Source organism: Eurytemora carolleeae, unplaced genomic scaffold (assembly GCF_000591075.1).
Source record: "Eurytemora carolleeae unplaced genomic scaffold, Eaff_2.0 scaffold758, whole genome shotgun sequence".
Taxonomy (NCBI): Eukaryota; Metazoa; Arthropoda; class Copepoda; order Calanoida; family Temoridae; genus Eurytemora; species Eurytemora carolleeae.
Window position 1 is genome coordinate 75,445 of NW_019396651.1, and position 19,781 is coordinate 95,225.

General features: G+C 31.7%; 1 long non-coding RNA gene across 3 annotated transcripts; it reads left to right on the forward strand.

Annotated features, from left to right (window-relative positions):
• Positions 1 to 209: 209 nt before the first annotated feature.
• Positions 210 to 12,765, forward strand: LOC111706905 (uncharacterized). 3 transcript variants are annotated; one of them, XR_002766339.1, is made up of 3 exons: positions 210 to 849; positions 10,111 to 10,175; positions 11,587 to 12,765. It is a non-coding gene; the product is annotated as an uncharacterized LOC111706905 (long non-coding RNA). The 3 variants fall into 3 exon arrangements; XR_002766340.1 differs by having other exon boundaries at positions 11,652 to 12,765; XR_002766341.1 differs by having other exon boundaries at positions 11,877 to 12,765.
• The last annotated feature ends 7,016 nt before the right edge of the window (positions 12,766 to 19,781 follow it).

Consider the following 19,781-nt stretch of genomic DNA (forward strand, 5'->3'; position numbering starts at 1 on the left):
TTTTAGCTCTAGTTGCAAATGCATACAGAGTGTCCCACGAAACATGCCAGTTGGTATATAGTTTAAAATGTCTTTTTCCATAACTTGTTAAGTTGTTTAATACCAAAGACAATAAAAAAAATATTATGTAGGAGTCATATTATAGTAAAATTAATTTCAAAGTAAAAAAGATTTTTTAAACTAATTAAACTGCAAACAGCCTTTAATATATAATACGTGTATGGAAGACGACATTCAAAACTATTTACCAACTGTCATGTTTAGTGGGACACCCTGTAGGTAATAAACTAAAGTATAAGGCGAGTACTTAGTTCCCTTAAATTCATTCCCCATCTTTCGTAATCAAGCTCTTCGCTCAATTTATGTTCGCTATAGCTGGCCAAATGGCTGAACCAAATTGGCAGATTTTTTTAGAAAACTTGTTGTTCCCTAGGAGTGACAAAGGCTAAAAATATGGATCTAATAAAATTTCTGTGCAACCCCGGGCAATGCGAACACCATGATTCAAGACCAAGCGCTGGTAAATGCCGGGATTAATATGAAACCTGCGCAATTCAGCTAGTTATTCATAATGCATAATTCAATAATTAGAATTAAAAATGTATTTTGAGCAGAACTATGAATATGCAGGGACTAGGGAGTGGGTTGAATAAAAGGATTTGCTTGCAATCCTATATTAAAGATTATTAATCTTAAACTCCCCGAAATATGAGATATTTGGCTGGTTCGTGGCAAACTCCTGCCAATAAAGAAATCAATTCATCAACTGCAATAGAAGGAAAACTAATTACGTTGGAGACTTCTGTTAAGAAAATATTAATTACTACCAAGAACCCGGGGGTTGGTCAGGTAAACCATTATTCATAATCATAATTGCTCACGCCGTTTACCCGCACTTTGGTAGTATATTATTGTGACGCGGCAATAGTCCTCTGGGATATACACTTGACATAATTTTCCGATTTTTTTAGCCTATGGTACCTCTGGTTCTGTTAGATTAGATTAGATTAGAAGAGATTAGAAGAGATTAGAAGAGATTAGATTAGATTAGATTAGATTAGATTAGATTAGGAGACTCCAGTTTAGAAAATAATGATTCAAGAAGGAAATGTTCAGATTGGTTAACAATAGTAAAATGATTTGAATGTAAACTACCAAGAATGGCAAACATACATTCCATCCGATTAGATTTAACAATCTCCCTTTCTTGTAATTATTAAAATCCTGTTGCTTTCATACAACCCTCTTAGGGTTTACAGAAATAAATAGATACACTCTTAGTACTCCAATAGGTAGGTATGTAGCAAATATCGTGTAAATTGAATACATAGCATGATTAGATTAAATCATGGGACATACTTAAATTACGCTATAAACATGTGTGGAGATAGCTTGACTCCGTTATATCTATTCTCACTAATCTTATAAATATGTACAATAAACTTTAACTGTGCGGTAAATACGAAATATGATTGTCTTAATCATGTGAAATAGATAACGACGTAGGTAATTGTAATTATGTTGACTTGTGACATAAGATATTAATTATAGTTTTGTTTATAGAGTAACTCTGTACTGTTTACTGCAAGAGATTAAACCTGAAACCCTGTTTTGATTAGCAGGTCGGATCATCTCCATCATTTGGGATCCATATATAAGCTTGTTTAATAGCTAGGCTTGTGTCCCTGAGCGGCATTCAGAGTGGATTGTCCCATCATATGGGAACGATATATAGCTTGTTGGATAGCTGGCTTGTGTCCCTGTGTAGCATTAGAGTACTGGAGTAATAGCTTGTTGGATAGCTACTCTTGTGCCCCTGTGTGGCATTTAGAGCCTGGATTTATAGCTTGTTGAATAGTTACGCTAGTGTCTCTGTGTGGCATTAGAGCCACGCAAGGACACAAGCTTGTTGGATAGCTACGCTTGTGTACCTTTGTGTCATTTAGAGCCAGGTGGGTTGTGTCCTGGTTGACTGAATGTAGACGGGTTGTGCAGCTGGATAGATACGTTAGATAACTTGTTATAAAGTAGGTGTTTACTACGGTATAGGTACACTCTTAGTACTCTAATAGATAGGTATAGGTATACACTCTTAGTACTCCAATAGGTAGGTATAGCTACACTCTTAGAAGTCCAATAGGTAGGTATAGATACACTCTTAGTAGTCCAATAGGTAGGTGTAGCTACACTTTTCGTACTCCAATTGGTAGGTATAGATACACTCTTAGTACTCCTATAGGTAGGTATAGATACACTCTTAGTACTCCTATAGGTAGGTATTGATACACTCTTAGTAATCATAAACCCTGTCGGCATAAAACGGCAATGTTTGAATCCAATTAATTGAATGGAAAATTAGCTTGAAAAAGAACTATTTAGAAGAAAACTAATCCTACTCTACTACGCAATTTCTTAAACTAACATAAACAAAACTTTATAGTTTAGAAACAAAACAAAGTTTCTCAAACTTCTTTCAAAAAAATTTATATCTCAAACTTATTAATTGTGAGATCTTCCAAAACAATGTGCTCAGGGGCGCAACAAGAATTTTTCCGAGGGAGGGGGGGNAGTTCTATATCCCACCTCGGGTATCTCGAGATATAAACCATATCCCCCTCTCCCTATTTCTTTATTCCACCTCGGGTATCTCGAGATATAAACCATATCCTCTCACCCTAGTTCTATATCTCACCGTGGGTATCTGGAGATATAAACCCTATCCTCTCACCCTAGTTCTTTATCTCCTCGGGTATCTCGAGATATAAACCATATCCCTCTCTCCCTAGTTCTATATCCCACCTCGGGTATCTCGAGATATAAACCATATCCCCCTCTCCCTAGTTCTTTATCTCCGTGGGTATCTGGAGAAATAAACCCTATCCTCTCACCCTAGTTCTTTATCTCCTTGGGTATCTCGAGATATCAACCATATACCCCTCTCCCTAGTTCTTTATCCCACCTCGGGTATCTCGAGATATAAACCCTATCCTCTCACCCTAGTTCTTTATCTCCTGGGTATCTCGAGATATAAACCATATCCCCCTCTCCCTAGTTCTATATCCCACCTTGGGTATCTCGAGATATAAACCCTATCCTCTCACCCTAGTTCTTTATCTCCTTGGATATCTGGAGATATAAATCATTTCCCCCTCTCTTCTTAATTCTATATCCCACCTTGGGTATCTCGAGATATAAACCCTATCCTCTCACCCTAGTTCTTTATCTCCTTGGGTATCTCGAGATATAAACCATATCCCCCTCTCCCTAGTTCTATATCCCACCCTGAGTATCCCAAAATATATTCCGGAGAAGTTTCTGTTTTCACTTGGTTTCTACGAGCACATCATTTATCTTGCAAACCTGATTTTTCTTATTTTAACAAAAGATTTTACAGTCTTGAACAAAATTAAGCTCTTAAATAGAGGTTAATATTAATTTCATCATTGCAAATCGTTCCAAAACAGCATATTTTTTTTGTAAATTGATTCTTTAATTGATTGATACCCATACAAATTAAGTACTCAGTATTTCGTGCATAAATACGTTTAAATTAATCTACCATCTTCTTTCATAAATATTATTTTAGGTTAAATTCCTTTGTAAAAAGGTTTCTTGGTTTGATATTATCTTAAGACTTCTCTACGCGTTATCTTTTTTTGCACAACATACAACGTTTTCAATCACAGACTGAGGTTGTCGAGAATTTTCTCAACAGTTAAAAAAAATAATACAGACCCTAACTCACTGCTCGCGTGGAACAGAGAAAGAGGTGTGTTTAAGTCATAATGACTTTAATTGACTACTTGTTGAATATTTTTAACCCGTATTCTAGAAAGAATGTTATTATCAGTATTTTATTGTTTATGTTTGTTTTTTTAAAGTACTGAAACACCTTTAAAATCCATGGTTCAGGTATATAATTCATGGTTCAGATATATAATCCATGGTTCAGGTATATAATCCATGGTTCAGGTATATAATCCATGGTTCAGGTATATAATCCATGGGTTGATTGAAAAACATGTATGGTTTAAATATAAAACTCAATGGTTCATTTGCAAAACTCTAAGGTTCAAATGAAAAACTCTATGTTTCAGGGATAAACTTCAATGTTTACGGGATTAACTCCAAGGTTCAAATGAAGAACTCTGTGTTTCAGGGGATAAACCTAAAGGTTTAAATGAAAAACTCTATGTTTCAGGGGATAAACCTAAAGGTTTAAATGAAAAACTCTATGTTTCAGGGATAAACCTAAAGGTTTAAATAAAAAACTCTATGTTTCAGGGGATAAACCTAAAGGCCTAAAGGTTTTAATGAAAAACTCAATGGTTCAGGAGATAAACTTCAAGGTTTTTGCTCATTAAAACCCATAGCTCAGGTGATATACGATGGTTAATATGATTAAGCCATGGTTTACATAATGAACTCTAAGGTTTAAATGATAAACTTCATGGTTCAATATCCATTTTTTTAGTGTCTTGGTGTATGTCTTGCATACGTATTTCCAGAACTCGTTTGGAAGTAGTTTTACGCCTAAACCATAGAGTTTATCATCGGAACCATTAAGTTTCATCTAAACCATGGAGTTTTTATTCAAACCTTGGAGTTAATTACCTGAATCATGATATTGATATTGATATTGATATTGATATTGATATTCATCACCTAAACAACGGATTATCATCTAAACATAGAAAAAACAATAAAACAAGAAGTTTATCATTTAAACCTTAGATTTACAGCATGGATTTTACAAGTGTTCCAATACTTTTATGAAAATTTTCAAAACATGTTCTTTCGACGTTTTACATATGTAACTTTGTATTTATGTATCCCCTATGTAACTATGTACATCCTCTATGTAACTCTGTATTTGTGTATTCCCTATGTAACTCTATATTTGTTTATCCTCTATGTAACTCTGTATTTGTGTATCCTCTATGTAACTCTGTATTTGAGTATCCCCTATGTAACTCTGTATTTGTACATCCTCCATGTAACTATGTATTTGTGTATCCTCTATGTAACTCTATATTTATGTATCCTCTATGTAACTATTTATTTGTGTATCCTCTATGTAACTCTGTATTTGTGTATCCTCTATGTGACTCTGTATTTGTGTATTCCCTATGTAACTCTATATTTGTGTATTCTCTATGTAACTCTGTATTAGTGTATCCTCTTTGTAACTCTGTATTTGTGTATCCTCTATGTAACTCTGTATTTGTGTATTCTCTATGTAATTCTGTATTTGTGTATTCTCCTGTAACTCTGTATTTGTGAATTCCCTATGTAACTTTGTAACTTTGCATTTGTGTATCCTCTTTGTAACTTTGCATTTGTGTATTCTCTATGTAAAATTGTATTTGTGTATCCTCTATTTAACTCTATATTTGTGTATTCTCTTTGTAACTCTGTTTTTGTGAATCTCCTGTGTAACTCTATATATATCTGTGTATCCCCTATGTATTTCTGTATTTGTTTATCCTATTTGTAACTCTGTGTTTGTGTATTCTCTAAGTAATTCTGTATTTGTGTATCTCCTGTGTAAATCTATTTTTGTTTATCCTCTATGTAACTCTGTTTTTGTGAATCTCCTGTGTAACTCTATATTTGTGTATCCTCTTTGTAACTCTGTATTTGTGTATCCTCTTTGTAACTCTGTATTTGTGTATCCTCTTTGTAACTCTGTTTTTGCATATCTCCTGTGTAACTCTATATTTGTGTATCCTCTTTGTAACTCTGTATTTGTGTATTCTCTATGTAACTCTGTATTTGTGTATCCTATTTGTAACTCTGTATTTGTGTATCCTCTATGTAACTCTGCTTTTGTATATCTCCTGTGAAACTCTATTTATATTTGTATTCCCTAGCTATATGGTTTATAAATATTCCAGTGTATCTGAACCACTTGCATAAAGTAGTAAAGTAGTAAAGAAGTAAAGTAGTAGACCTATTAGGCATCATTTATACCAATATACGTATACGTTCACTGTAAACATTATGGATTGCTAGAAGTACAAGATCATTTTCTTTTATTTACCAATTGTACAATAAAGCAAATTGAATTTAGATTGAAGAACACACATCTTCTGTGTTTTGGAAAACATTTTAATCGATCAACATAAACTTACTTAAAGACAATCAAATGAAAACAAATTGTAATATATCGAGAAAGCTTGATTAATAAGACAAAGTTAAAAGATATCAAATAAGTTTGTTATCATGATTCTAAGTTTTAAATTTTGAAAAATAGCTTACACATTACACATTACACAATTACATCACAAAATTTTTAGCCCACAGATATTTTTGATGTAGATATTTGTTGTCATATCTCCTGTAGAGGAAAATAAGGAATAATTTTAGAAAACTCTGAATACAATATTTGAACCCAGGATAATCAACCAAATATACAAAAATAGAAAGAAAGGGACAAAATATTATTTATTTCACTTCATTTGTCTCTCTGCGCGTTTTCCTCTTTTCTTTTCTCCTTCTTACCATCTTCTTATTTTTCTTCTTCTTTCTCTTCTTTTCTCCTTCCTACCATCTTCTTATTTTTCTTCTTCTTTCTTTTCTTTCCTCCTTCCTACCATTTTCTTATTTTTCTTCTTTTTTCTCTTCTTTTCTCCTTCCTACCATCTTCTTATTTTTCTTCTTCTTTCTCTTCTTTTCTCCTTCCTACCATCTTCTTATTTTTCTTCTTCTTTCTTTTCTTTTCTCCTTCCTTCTTCTTCTTTTTCTTCTTCTTTATCTTCTTTTCTCCTTCATTCTTCTTCTTTTTCTTCTTATTTTCTGTTTTTATCTCCTTCCTTTTTCTTCTTTTTCTTCTTCTTTCTCTTCTTTTCTCCTTCCTTCTTATTCTTTTTCTTCTTCTTTCTCTTTTTTTCTCCTTCCTTCTCTTATTTTTCTTTTTCTTTCTCTTCTTTCCCTTCCTTCCTCTTATTTTTCCATTCTGTGTCACTATTTTCATTCTTCTCTCTACAAGGAAAAAATGAATATGACACCTACCACATGTGAACCAAAGGGGGGAGGAGATATGCCACCTACCACATATTAACAGGGGGGGGGATATGCCACCAACCACATGTTAACCAATGGGGGGGGAGACATGCCATCTACCAAATGTTAACCAAGGGAGGGGGGAGATATGCCAAGTACCAAATGTTAACCAAGGGGGGGGGAGAGGTAATTACAACATTTTTAATTTTTAGTATAATCTCACTTAGGTTTTATTTGTATTGACACATATTCAGACGCTCTGCTTCTATATATATAAAGTAGTAATATCTGTTTCTACGTCTGTTTGTTTTGTATACTGATCATAGCTCATGACCCCCTGGACCGAATAGTAATTTAATTTTTTTTTCAGTAAAAAATTAAATTGCAATAAAAAAATAATAAATAAAGCTGCGGTTTCTCCTTTGTCAGTAAGAACTTTGCCCAGTCGACAAAATTTATCTAAAAATATTTCTTTTTTGAAAATATATTTGTACATTTCACAGCTTGCTTATTCATAAAAGTATTTGATCTGAACCATCTTATAAGTTGTTTAAATCTTTAGATTTTTAACAATAATCAAATAAGTCGTTGTAACAAAAAAAAGTACGAGATCTAGCAAGAAAAAATTTATACCTTGAGATAACGGAAATATAGAGCTTTCCAATGACACCTTGATTGTGAAAGTTGAAAAAATTGTTCCCTCAACACCCAACACCGCTACTGCAAAGTTTTTTGGGACACCTTGTACATATAAGCTATTTAAAATTTAGCTTTTATTTAAAATACTTTAAATATGTATAAATATTATGGTCTCTTAGATTTTACATTTAGTAACTATCTAAATCCGAATATGAAAAACTAATCTTGATATTTTAATTAATTTTTTCCTGAGTTTTTAAATTGAAAAAGTCCTCTCTCTAGATGACAAAAATAGAGTTATTTAGGAACTCTTGCTGTGAATTTTGTAGTTTGAGAGTTTGGTATTATTCTACATCACAAAATAGTAGTTTTGTAAACATACAAATATACATAGATATAATTTGGAAAACTGAATCCAAATTTGAATCACAGTGGCTTTAGGCTTTTACAATTTTGAAATTTGAACATTGGTTTGGTTTGAAACAATAGTAATCTGGTTTTCTTTGGTTTTTTAATATGCTGGATTTTTTAATAATAATCTTAAAACAACCCAATTCTCCAATAATAATCTTAAAACAACCCTATTCTCCAATAATAATCTTAAAACAACCCTATTCTCCAATAATAATCTTAAAACAACCCTATTCTCCAAACATAATCTAGTCTCCATTATTAATCTTTGAACACCCCTTTCTTCTCCAATAATAATCTTAAAACAACCCTATTCTCCAATAATAATCTTAAAACAACCCTATTCTCCAATAATAATCTTAAAACAACCCTATTCTCAAATAATAATCTTAAAACAACCCTATTCTAAAATAATAATCTTAAAACAACCCTATTCTCAAATAGTAATCTTAAAACAACCCTATTCTAAAATAATAATCTTTAAGCAACCATATTCTCCAATAATAATCTTTAAACAACCCTATTCTCCAAACATAATCTAGTCTCCATTATTAATCTTTGAACACCCCTTTCCTCCAAATATAATCTTTAAACAACCCTATTTTCCAATGCCTATCTGGAACTGTATTCCTCAATATTCTTTAATTAACAAAATATCGCTTTAACTGTATTTTCATGGTTCTTCTTATTAAAAATATTCTAGGTTCATTGTTCTTCTTCTTAAAATATTCTAGGTTCATTGTTCTTCTCTAATTCTTCATTTCAAGGTAGTGACAGGCCAGTTAGGGTAATTGAGCTGAGAATGTTGTATTATATACAGTGAGACCTATAAAACTGTAGAATAGGACGATGACTACAGTAAAACTGCAATTATGTGCAGTTGAATCAGGCCCGTTTTTTATTGAATTTCAAACAACTGGTGATACTTATTGCTTAAAAACAGCATCAAATACTTGTATTATTATTATAATTATATAATTATAATTATTATATTATTATACAGATTTATTCACACAAAAGATATACATATATTAAAAGATATAAATATATATAAATATAAAGATATATATATTTATATATATAAAATGCATAGTCTAAATTTGTTTTAAAATTTTGAATATAGTTTTACAAAAGAAAAACAAATATGCAAAATTATGCGCAAATAGGCGACATTGATCATTACTCATTACATAACATATTTATTATTTCAATTATTATCAAATCATCGAATCCTTCAACATATTTTACAACGTTATTCATTCTTGTATTTAATGATTCTTAAAAAATCATAACTTTCCAATTTCAGGTGCTTCTTAACTTAACTAACAATTTACTAAGTTCAGATAGATTTACAAAACAATCATTTGCAAAAGAAAATAAATTTCTGCCAAGAACCGTGTTTTTACATAAATTAGAAAGAAATCTAATGTAAAACTTAAGACTTGCTTCTATAGTCTCATAGAAAAACACACATCTACTGGCTAACATAGTTTTTACATGTAAACATTGTGAACTACTTTCAATCAAATACCTGTGCGTATCTCTAGGCACGTTAAAAAGAATTCTAAGCACTATTCCATGCTGTATACAATTTAGAAACAAATCCCAAATACTAGATCCATAAAAACTGCAGCAGTGAATATTGTACAGATTTAAAATAACATCTGGATTGTTATAAGTAAAATTCTTGGTAAAGGTGTGACGCGTATTTGGAGATGTTTCCGAACCAGATAAAGGATTAGAAGTTTCATCTCTAGAATTGTGATATCTTTAATCGTACTGCAGTTCTAGTGCACTGATACCCCCCCCCCTCCACCCTTTCTTCCTTCGTATATAACTTGCTATACTCAAACCAATTTTGTGTTGATAAAAATTAGTTTGAGCTCAGACTATCTTTCTATGTACATTTGGTTTGAATAACAGCCAGTATAGCCTACAACAGAGGAACTATCAGAGCTTCACTGAACGTATTGTTATGACATTTTTGTTATTTTTGTTATTTCTGACTATTATATGTTTTATTTATATATCATTGTAATATGTCTTATATTTCAGCATATAAATAAACAGAGGAGAATAAATGTGTTCCTTCGAGTAGTAGTTGTAGCTTTGACTGACAGGTGATTAACTTTATCTATATCATCATGTAACCCATGACTCTTTCTTGTATATTTAGCTGCACTTTATCAAAATCTTCTCCTAGATTATGCTGAGAGTAAAGATTTTCATAGATTTTGAAAGTTCTGTTGATCAATTCCAATACCCCCACTATTGTAGATATTTAAGCACAAACTACTAGGCTGTATCCATCATTGTACTGCTGTTGCACCACCAGTAGCACTATTCTACTCCTCACTTGCAGTTCCATTTCTATCAGAATACCGCTTCAGATAATCGATAAATTCAAAGACACGAACTCACAAGGGCCATACAGTGGGATCCAAGGCTTTCTGAAAATCTTGCGCTGGAACTGAGATTTTTAAGCTAACAACATGGGATGTTTCATTTGGTTTTGGTATCTGCACAATATCGCCAACGGTTCTCTTAATATCAGCTTCATTTAAGTCACCCACAATATCCTGTTTAGTGGTTCCTTCAGGAATACTGCATAATAAAAAATGTCAACGGTGGGGGGGGGGACTTTCCTCATTACCTCTAGTTACCGCACTGGTTTTGTAGCAAAAATATCGTCTTCCTAATCCAAAGTTTTTCGGTCTCATTAAAGAATAAGACATTCATTTAATACCATTAAGATGTTTTTACGTTGTATAATTGCTAATGCACTTCTGGGTTAAACTTAAGGTTTGCAGCGAACGAAACGTTTCGCGAAAAAAGATAACATTTTCGTTCGCATTTTGCAAACTTTTCCGCGAAATTTAGCCTTTTTTCTCGAAAATTAATGAAGCGAAAAAATGCGAAATTTTCACAACAAAAAAATTTCGCGAGATTTTTTTCGCGAAAATACGAAATGCGAAATTTTTGTGAATAAAAAAATTCCCCGTGTTGTATCTGCTACAATTAATTGTGCAAAAAAAAATTGTGAAATTCTCTGCTCTGACAGCTCAATATTTGAAGTTTATATTTCATATTAAAAATTTCTCTTGTGAAAAAAGCAAAAAGGCGAAAAAACGCGAAAATTTTATTTTCGCGAGAGATGCGAAAATATTTATTTTCCTTATCGCTTCGGTTCCTAATTAAACTGTATAAAATCCACGGCTGAGCAGTGAGCAGTGTCTAGCAGTCTCGGACTCTCGGTGCATTTTATCAAAAATTCAGCGATAACCAGAAAAGTATATAATAAGAAGACGACATTAAAGCAATACTAAAGTGCATTTGATGTTGTAACAAAACAAAAAGCTTCAATAAAATAGTTATCAAATCACTTATTAAGTGAAATGGGCCTATTTATACTGCACAATTGAAGCGCCAAATGTTCATTGGACTATTTAAAGTAATATCTTGAGAGTTTCAAAGTTGACCTCCTATTCCAGAGTTCTCTGGATATCACTGTAATTTCCCAATTTTACTAAGAAGGAAGTTTGAGAGATGAGAAACTGTGATGCTGGAAACTAATGGCTCTCTCTTTAAATATTCAGTAGACATTGAGTAAACCAGAGTATACTGTAAACTGGATAAAATGTACTTTCCAACAAAAACAAATCTCACCAAAGTTAACAAAAGAAGTTAGATTTTAAACTTTCTGATTTAAAAACTGTTTTGTTGATTATGGTTGTTATCTAAATTGAATATTATTGTTGTTTCTTGAATTAATTTTTGAGGATGTTTTGTTATTTCAAATTGATAATCTTAATCAAAACTAGCATTGTGAAATGAGACTGGGAGCACTTGAAGTTTGGACCGGGACTTCACTTGATTTTTTTTTTCTCTAATTAACAGAAACTCCCGTTGTACACAAGGAACCTGTTGTAGAAATATCGCGTATTTAGCCTTTAATACATCTCTGTACTCCCTTTAGAAGAATGTTAACCACCGTACTTCATGTGGTATTTCGTGTACTGTATGTAAACGTGTAGGCTGAACCAAATAGATCGTCAATCTATTTGGGCTCAACTTCCTTACAGAGTAATAAATCATTTCACAAGGAAGATTAACTGCCGTTTTAAATCAGAAATACTTACGAGAAAGTCCGATTTTAACTGGTAGAAACTAGAAATGTATAGTGTGCAATGCCTGATTCCCATCAATACCCTTTAAAAGTGTAAAAGTGAGAAGTATTCTGCCAGTTTCTTTTCTTGTCGCTTCTTCATGAATAACTTTCAAGACATTTTTAAATGGAGGTTCACATGAAATTATATTTTCCCTTCCTTTACAGCTGGATAATTACTCAGATATTCTAGACATTTAAATTCAATTTACTAGATCAAATTTGTAATCTCCTTTCAGTATAAATGTTTAAACTTTTAATTGTTGCTATAACTGCTCACATTTTCTATTCATACATTATTTTGTGTAAACTGAGGCCGAATTTAAAGAATTTAAGCCGCGGCTTGACTTTGAGACGCGGCTCAAATATGGTTGGTTCCACTTAAAATTGTATATTATTTTTCAAGATGTTTCAAATTCATTAAATTCGTACTCTGTATACACTTTTGTATTTGTTCATTATTTCCACTTTTATATGTATAATTGTAATTTAACTTTCATAATATTTGTGTTTAGAAATGTACAAATATATTTTTATATACTCAACTATGTATACATTTTTGTATGTACATTATAGTAATATTCATATAATCGATCTTGATGGGGTTAGATATATTCCATACCATGATATCTGAATAAGCATGTAGGCGCCTTTCTAAATATACTTTATACATTAGGTACTGGCCAGAAAGTCGTCAAAAAATATTTTTTTCTCTTTTTTAAAAAAAGATTTGCAGAGAATATATTTAAACACGAATAAATTTTTTTGAGACGAATATGACGATTTTTTAAGACACCCTGCAGACTAATGCAGGGTAAAGATGGAGCTCAGAAAGCTGAGTGATTGTAATATAGGAATCTCAATTCTTTTTGTGTCAGTCCTACTCAAGGTTACATTACTCATACAACTTCTTAGAAACGTTTAGGGAGAGATTTACAGCTCTGGATTCACGTTAAACTATCCTGTTAGTATCGTAATATTTACAGCCACGTTATATCTCTTATCTAAAATCCGTCTAAAATACCGTAAGATACCAATTATGTACATAAGTAATTCAATTTCATAGTCCAAATCAAAAGTATAAAAAAGCAAATATGAAAAATCTGTATTTTATGAGTGAAAAGTTAAGACTCACTGTATTTTAACCAGGACCTATAGTTTACCGTGAATCTGTAAATTTTTAAATCAGAAAACTGAGAGGAACTTTAATGATACTAGGTTTTACAAACAGGGTTTCCTTGAAACCAACCATTAATATTTAAAAATATTTTTTTGTATTTTCAAAATTAATGAGTTATTTTTATTAATTTGTGAATAGAGTTTTTTTCTAATATTTGATACGAGTGCAATCATTGTAATCATTGTAATCATACAGAGACCCTGCAGATATTTCTAAGAATATGAAGAAGAGAATGAGTTATGATGATAATAATAAAGATCTAGAAAGAATGCAGAGAAATTTCCTATAAATGATCTTTTCGCCAACAATTCTAAAACCAAGAGTTTTAGATTGATTTCAATATTTTAGAAGCAGAATTGATGGTAAATTGACGGTAAAGTTTTGCCTAAAGTTTTTATACTACGTTTATAAAACTTTGAAAACACTATGGTCTACAGTACAGTACATATATATTTGATATTGAGGTTTGTCACATCAGATTTCCAATTTTTATATCTTTGCAACCCAATGCAGTAGAAATTTTAATAACGTTTGATCAAATAACCTATGTATGAAATATTAAAGGTCAACACCATCAGGTTGCAGGGACATTTGGATGTTTTAAAATTTAAGTTTCAAAAATTATCAAGATCTGATGGCATTATGGTTATTCTTCTGACGGCAATCCTCTCTCTCCTTGAGTATTTTCTTTAATACAACTTTTAAATTGAAAATAATATATGATGAATTGAGTTTTCAAGGTTTTCAAAACTTAAAATACAAGTTAAACATACTTGTTATTGTGCTGGGATCGAATTTAATGAATAGTAAGATTTAGTTAAACTGCGTGGACTAAGCTGAACTACTGTTGAGTGTTTAAGAACTGGTTTAGCTTTCTCTACGTATTGAACTTTACCTTTCACTGGTAATGAAGTTTAGTCTCTACATGTTTTTGTACAATCAACCCAAAAATGTTGTATATGTATAATGTACATGGTGTATAACAGCAAACAATTTTATAAAATAAAAGTCAATTACGTACATTTTGAGATTGTACATTTATCATTAATTCATCTTTTTTTTTGAAAATCTTTGGAAAATACAATTTAGATTATACGACAGGGTCAGAAAGACTTTATGATAAAGAAAAAGAATATTTCCCAAAGGTACAAACCTTAATATGTCCATCTAGTCACATTATCAATTTTTTGTTTTCTGTTAAAGGACTCAGAGGGGGGTCTCTTTTAGAAAATTCGCTGGTTGCACCTCTGGGGCAAATTCTCACCTTCCAAAAATGTAAAAAAGTATTAGATAAATAATAATTGTGCATCAACTTTTCAGACCGGGCCAAATTAAATTAACTCTAGTGTTGCAATTACTTTGCTTTTACCAATACTAACACACTTATATTTTGAAAGATTTCAAACGTAAAGATTTCAAAGATACAAAGCGTTTTTATATTACAAAGCTTCAGTTTTAAAAGAAGTTTTTTTGCGTATTCCTGATTGATTTTTAAGATTTATGAATATTCTGTATATATAATTAGCTCTTCGCTCATGTATATATGTTAGCCATAGCTGACCAAACGACTCTACTAAATTAGCCGAATTTATTTTTTCAAAAATCGTATTTTGTAGTTTAAAATATAAAATTTTGTAATTCAAAAATCTATTTTATCTTAATTCATCACTTTTTCAAAGTTCAACGGTCGACACCAGGCACTTCAGTTATGTATGGCCTTTTTATAACATTTTTGCTTAGATATTTAGGCCATCACTCTAGTATGCCGAGTCCATTAGCACCTGATCCAATCAGGGTTCAGCCATATGTTTGGTGTCTATTCTGAACCAATAGAAATTGCATGGTGGTAACATTTATCTTTCTATCAAGCTCATTATCCAATTAGAGATAAATCCTTATATCAGCTCTATAACAGTAAATGGAAATATTTACTTCTACTGAAACTATAGTGCCATTGAAGTAAGTATTAAGTCCATAAACTTACTTTTTTGAAAAATATCTCCGACCCAGAACCTGAAGAGCTTTTTTGATCATTGAAAACATTTTACAAAGATCATCTTCAATATAAATTTTCAACCTTCCCACACTCCTAATTACTGTCCATATTGTTTTCTTTTCAGTAAAAATATTTTTATAAAAAACAAGATTTATTATGAATATTGATTCCATTGACAGATTTCCAATAAACTTTATATTTTTCAATATATTACAAGTTGCATCATTTATAAACCCCGCTAGCATATTAAAACTTGAGAACATATTCTTTAAAAGAGGAAACAAATCTTCATCTTGTAATATACTGGGGCGCTTTGCACTTCTTCTCTTAGTTATATGTAGTTATAGATCTTCCGTGCCATCATGTTTTCCTTTAATTGGCAAATTCGCAAAAAAAAACATTTTTCTGAAAGTTAGATATGTATGTCCTGTAAAATAACGACGATCGGACAAACAAACACCAAGACGATTAAAAGCAATATATCTAGATCACAAGATTTTGCTTTATTAAACTAAAACAACTCTCATGTCCTTTCTACCAGATTAATGTATTAAAGGAGAGAGTAAGAGGATATGAGGATTAAAAGATAAAAGTAACACAAAGGTTTCATTTACTAATATTTACTAATTGGTTCTTAATGAAAACTGAAAATAGATTTACTTGTAAGTTATTTAATCACTTATAAGTAAAATAGGTCGGGTCTGTTCACACTGCACAATTTCTGTGCCTAATGTTCATTGGACTATTGAAAGTCAAAATTTGAGTTTAAAAGTCGATTTCCTATTACAGAGTTTTGATTTACCTCAATATTTGATTGAGAAACTCGTTAGAACCACGAGAATGTTTTATCCTGGTTTAAAAAGTCTTAGTTAAGTAGGTTGACCCTTAATGGGGAAAACTGCAGGCAACGCTGGGTTCCCAAATTAGTTTATCTAATAAAAATGCGTACGTGCACTAACAAACTAGGGGGCTGTTCACTTTTATGTTCAAGTTGATGTTTCACTATTCCTTCCAACCTGGAGTTTTTATCTTTGCTATCCTTGATTATACAACTAATGGCGCCATTTCTTTAAAGACGTTTTGCAAAAATAGGAAAAACATACTATATTTACTGCAAAAAAAAATAGGCAAATATTTTCATTTGAACCTTACAAACATAAGAAATTCAAATTCTGCAAAAAGTCAGGAACTGATAACTCTCCTCAAACTCTTGTTTTCTAATCCTTACAACTCACTCCTGGATGCCGATTCCATTAGCGCCTGATCCAATCTGGGTTCAGTCATGCGTTTGTTGTCTATTCTGAACCAAGAAATAGTATGGCGGTAACATCTATCTTTCTAACTATCTCATTATCCAATTAGAGTTATGAATATCCTTTAATCCGCGCTATCAGTAAATGGAAATATTTACTTCTACTCTGAAACTATGTAAACTTCAAAATATGATGACATAAGCTATAAATACTTTGAAATTTGAGATCTACTTGATCAACCAATCAAAGTTAAAAATATGAAAGGATTAAACCATCAAGTTGCGAAGATATAAGGATCGGCAAATTAAAAAAGAAAAAAACTCTTTGATAAAATAGTAATTTAGATCCATATTTTCCAGGAAAAATAAGTTTCTTTTTCTTTCTTTTTCTTAATCAATCACAATTCATATATAGACATGTAACATTATCTGTATAGTACAGTTAATATTCTATATACATACACTTTTTACAGAAATACTATACATTAATAGATGTCTCAGCTTTTTAATAGCTTAGCTTTGCCTATGAAACACAATTGAAATGAGAAAATGAACAAATTGAAAATACTATGTTGATTGAAACTTACTATTCATATTTCAATCACAACTGAAAATATATTCATTGTGCAGATATAAGTGAAAGAGTCAGCTCTCAAACAATAATAAACATTTTCAAGAATGATCTACCATTTGTAAAGGGTGTAAACTCATTTTCGTTGACTTTAGTAGACTTTGACATCAATCATTCGCAAAGGGTGTAATAAACACATTATTACAGTCAACAAGTATATGTTTACTCCCTTTGCTAATGGTGGATGTCAAAGTCAGTAAAGAAACCCATTCTTGAGATTATACTCATAGCAAAGGTTGTAAACCCATTTTTGTTGACTGTAGTAGACTTTGACATCCATCATTAGCGAAGGGTGTAAACCCATTCTTGTTGACTGTAGTAGACTTTGACATCAACATTAGCAAAGGGTGTAAATACATACTTATTGACTGTAGTAGACCTTGGCATCCACCACTAGAAAAGGGTGTAAACCCATTCTTGTTGACTGTTGTAGACTTTGACATCTACCATTAGCAAAGGGTGTAAATACATACTTGTTGACTGTAGTAGACTTTGGCATCCACCATTAGCAAAGGGTGTAAACCCATTCTTGTTAACTGTTGTAGACTTTGACATCTACCATTAGCAAAGGGTGTAAATACATACTTGTTGACTGCAGTAGACTTTGGCATCTACCATTAGCAAAGGGTGTAAACACATACTTGTTGACTGTAGTAGACTTTGACATCCATCATTAGAAAAGGGTGTAAACACATACTTGTTGACTCTAGTAGACTTTGAAATCAACCATTAGCAAAGGGTGTAAATACATACTTGTTGACTGTAGTAGACTTTGACACCCATCATTAGAAAAGGGTGTAAACACATTCTTGTTGACTGTAGTAAACTTTGACATCCATCATTAGAAAAGGGTGTAAACACATACTTGTTGACTGTAGCAGACTTTGGCATCCATCATTAGCAATAGGTGTAAACACATTCTTGTTGACTGTAGTAGACTTTGACATCTACATTTAGCAAAGGTTGTAAATACATACTTGTTGACTGTAGTAGACTTTGGAATCCACCATTAGCAAAGGGTGTCATTTAATTACGAGTAATTGAGACACTTTACATATTAGTGATTTACCGTTTCCGTTTTATGTTAAGATATTTCAGTTAGATCAATTTGCAGTTAAGCGATGCATGAAAAATTTTACGAGATTTTGAGATTTTACGACTTAAAAACTTTAATCAAAAGTAATGATTTAAATTTCATGGATTTGCTTTTTGATTATTCAGAACTGTCTAGGTCAGGAATAGTGTCTTAAAGAACTGTAAACAGTCACATCATCAAATATAGAATAGAATATGAAAAATATTATGAAATTTTTAGCAAGCTGGGGGTTCATATACAAATATTGTTATTTTCAAGGATTTAAGTAAACGGAGAGAACGATAATTTTGTATGTGACTGAACTCAATTAGATTGAAATATTTAAGTTTAAATTCGGGGATAAACTATATACAGGTGTCCCATGGGATTTAAGAGACGAATTCGAAATAGTCTAATTAGCGTTGTGCTACCAAAAAAACGGAGTTTTTGCCACAAACTTTCATTTTCTAATCCCTATATCTTTGCAATCCGATGTCGCAGAACTTTGATATTTCAAACTATACAATTTGTTAGATCAAATAGTCTAAGTTTTAAAAATCAAAGGTTTACACCATCAGGTGGCAATGATATGGATTAGAAAATTCGAGTTTGTGGCAAAAATTCAATTTTCTTTGAATGTTCTGTAACATTTCTCTACAAGATAAACACTGAAAAGAAACAACTGTACTGTGTTTGTATGATGTTCTGTAACATTTCTCTACAAGATAAACACTGAAGAGAAACAACTGTACTGTGTTTGTATGATGTTCTATAACATTTTTGCACAAGATAAACACTGAAGAGGAACAACTGTACTGTGTTTGTATACGGGAATTACTCATTTTACGAAGTACAAGAGTTATACGATCTAAGCATAAACGATCAAATTCTTAATTCTAGCAGGTGAAATACCTACGCATATCAAAATCGCCACCGATTATTGGGACACCTTGTATGTACCAAGAGATGGATTAAGACATTATTCGAAAAGATGTTTAGCGTTTAACTAGAAAACAAATTAACAAAGTGAAAACAGTTATGTTAAAAATGTGGTCAGGGGTGAGGATGGTGGTTATACATGTTGAAGTAATTAGAGGAACGTTTAACTTTTTAAAAATACACACAATAATTAATAGAATATAAACCGTCTGAGCACTGAAGTCAAATACATATTAAAGATGGAAAAGTTTCGACCACTCTTTTAATGAAACCTTGAATTATTAGGTTAATCATTTAAGAGTGTCACAATAAACTTTTGTCCAAATGGAAACAAAAAACAAGAGGAACTATTCCATATTTAGGTTTCCATGACACAAGGAATAATGCTTGATAGGACAAGGAACAATACTTGATAGCACAAGGAACAATGCTTGATAGCACAAGGAACAATGCTTGATAGCACAAGGAACAATGCTATATGTTTTCAA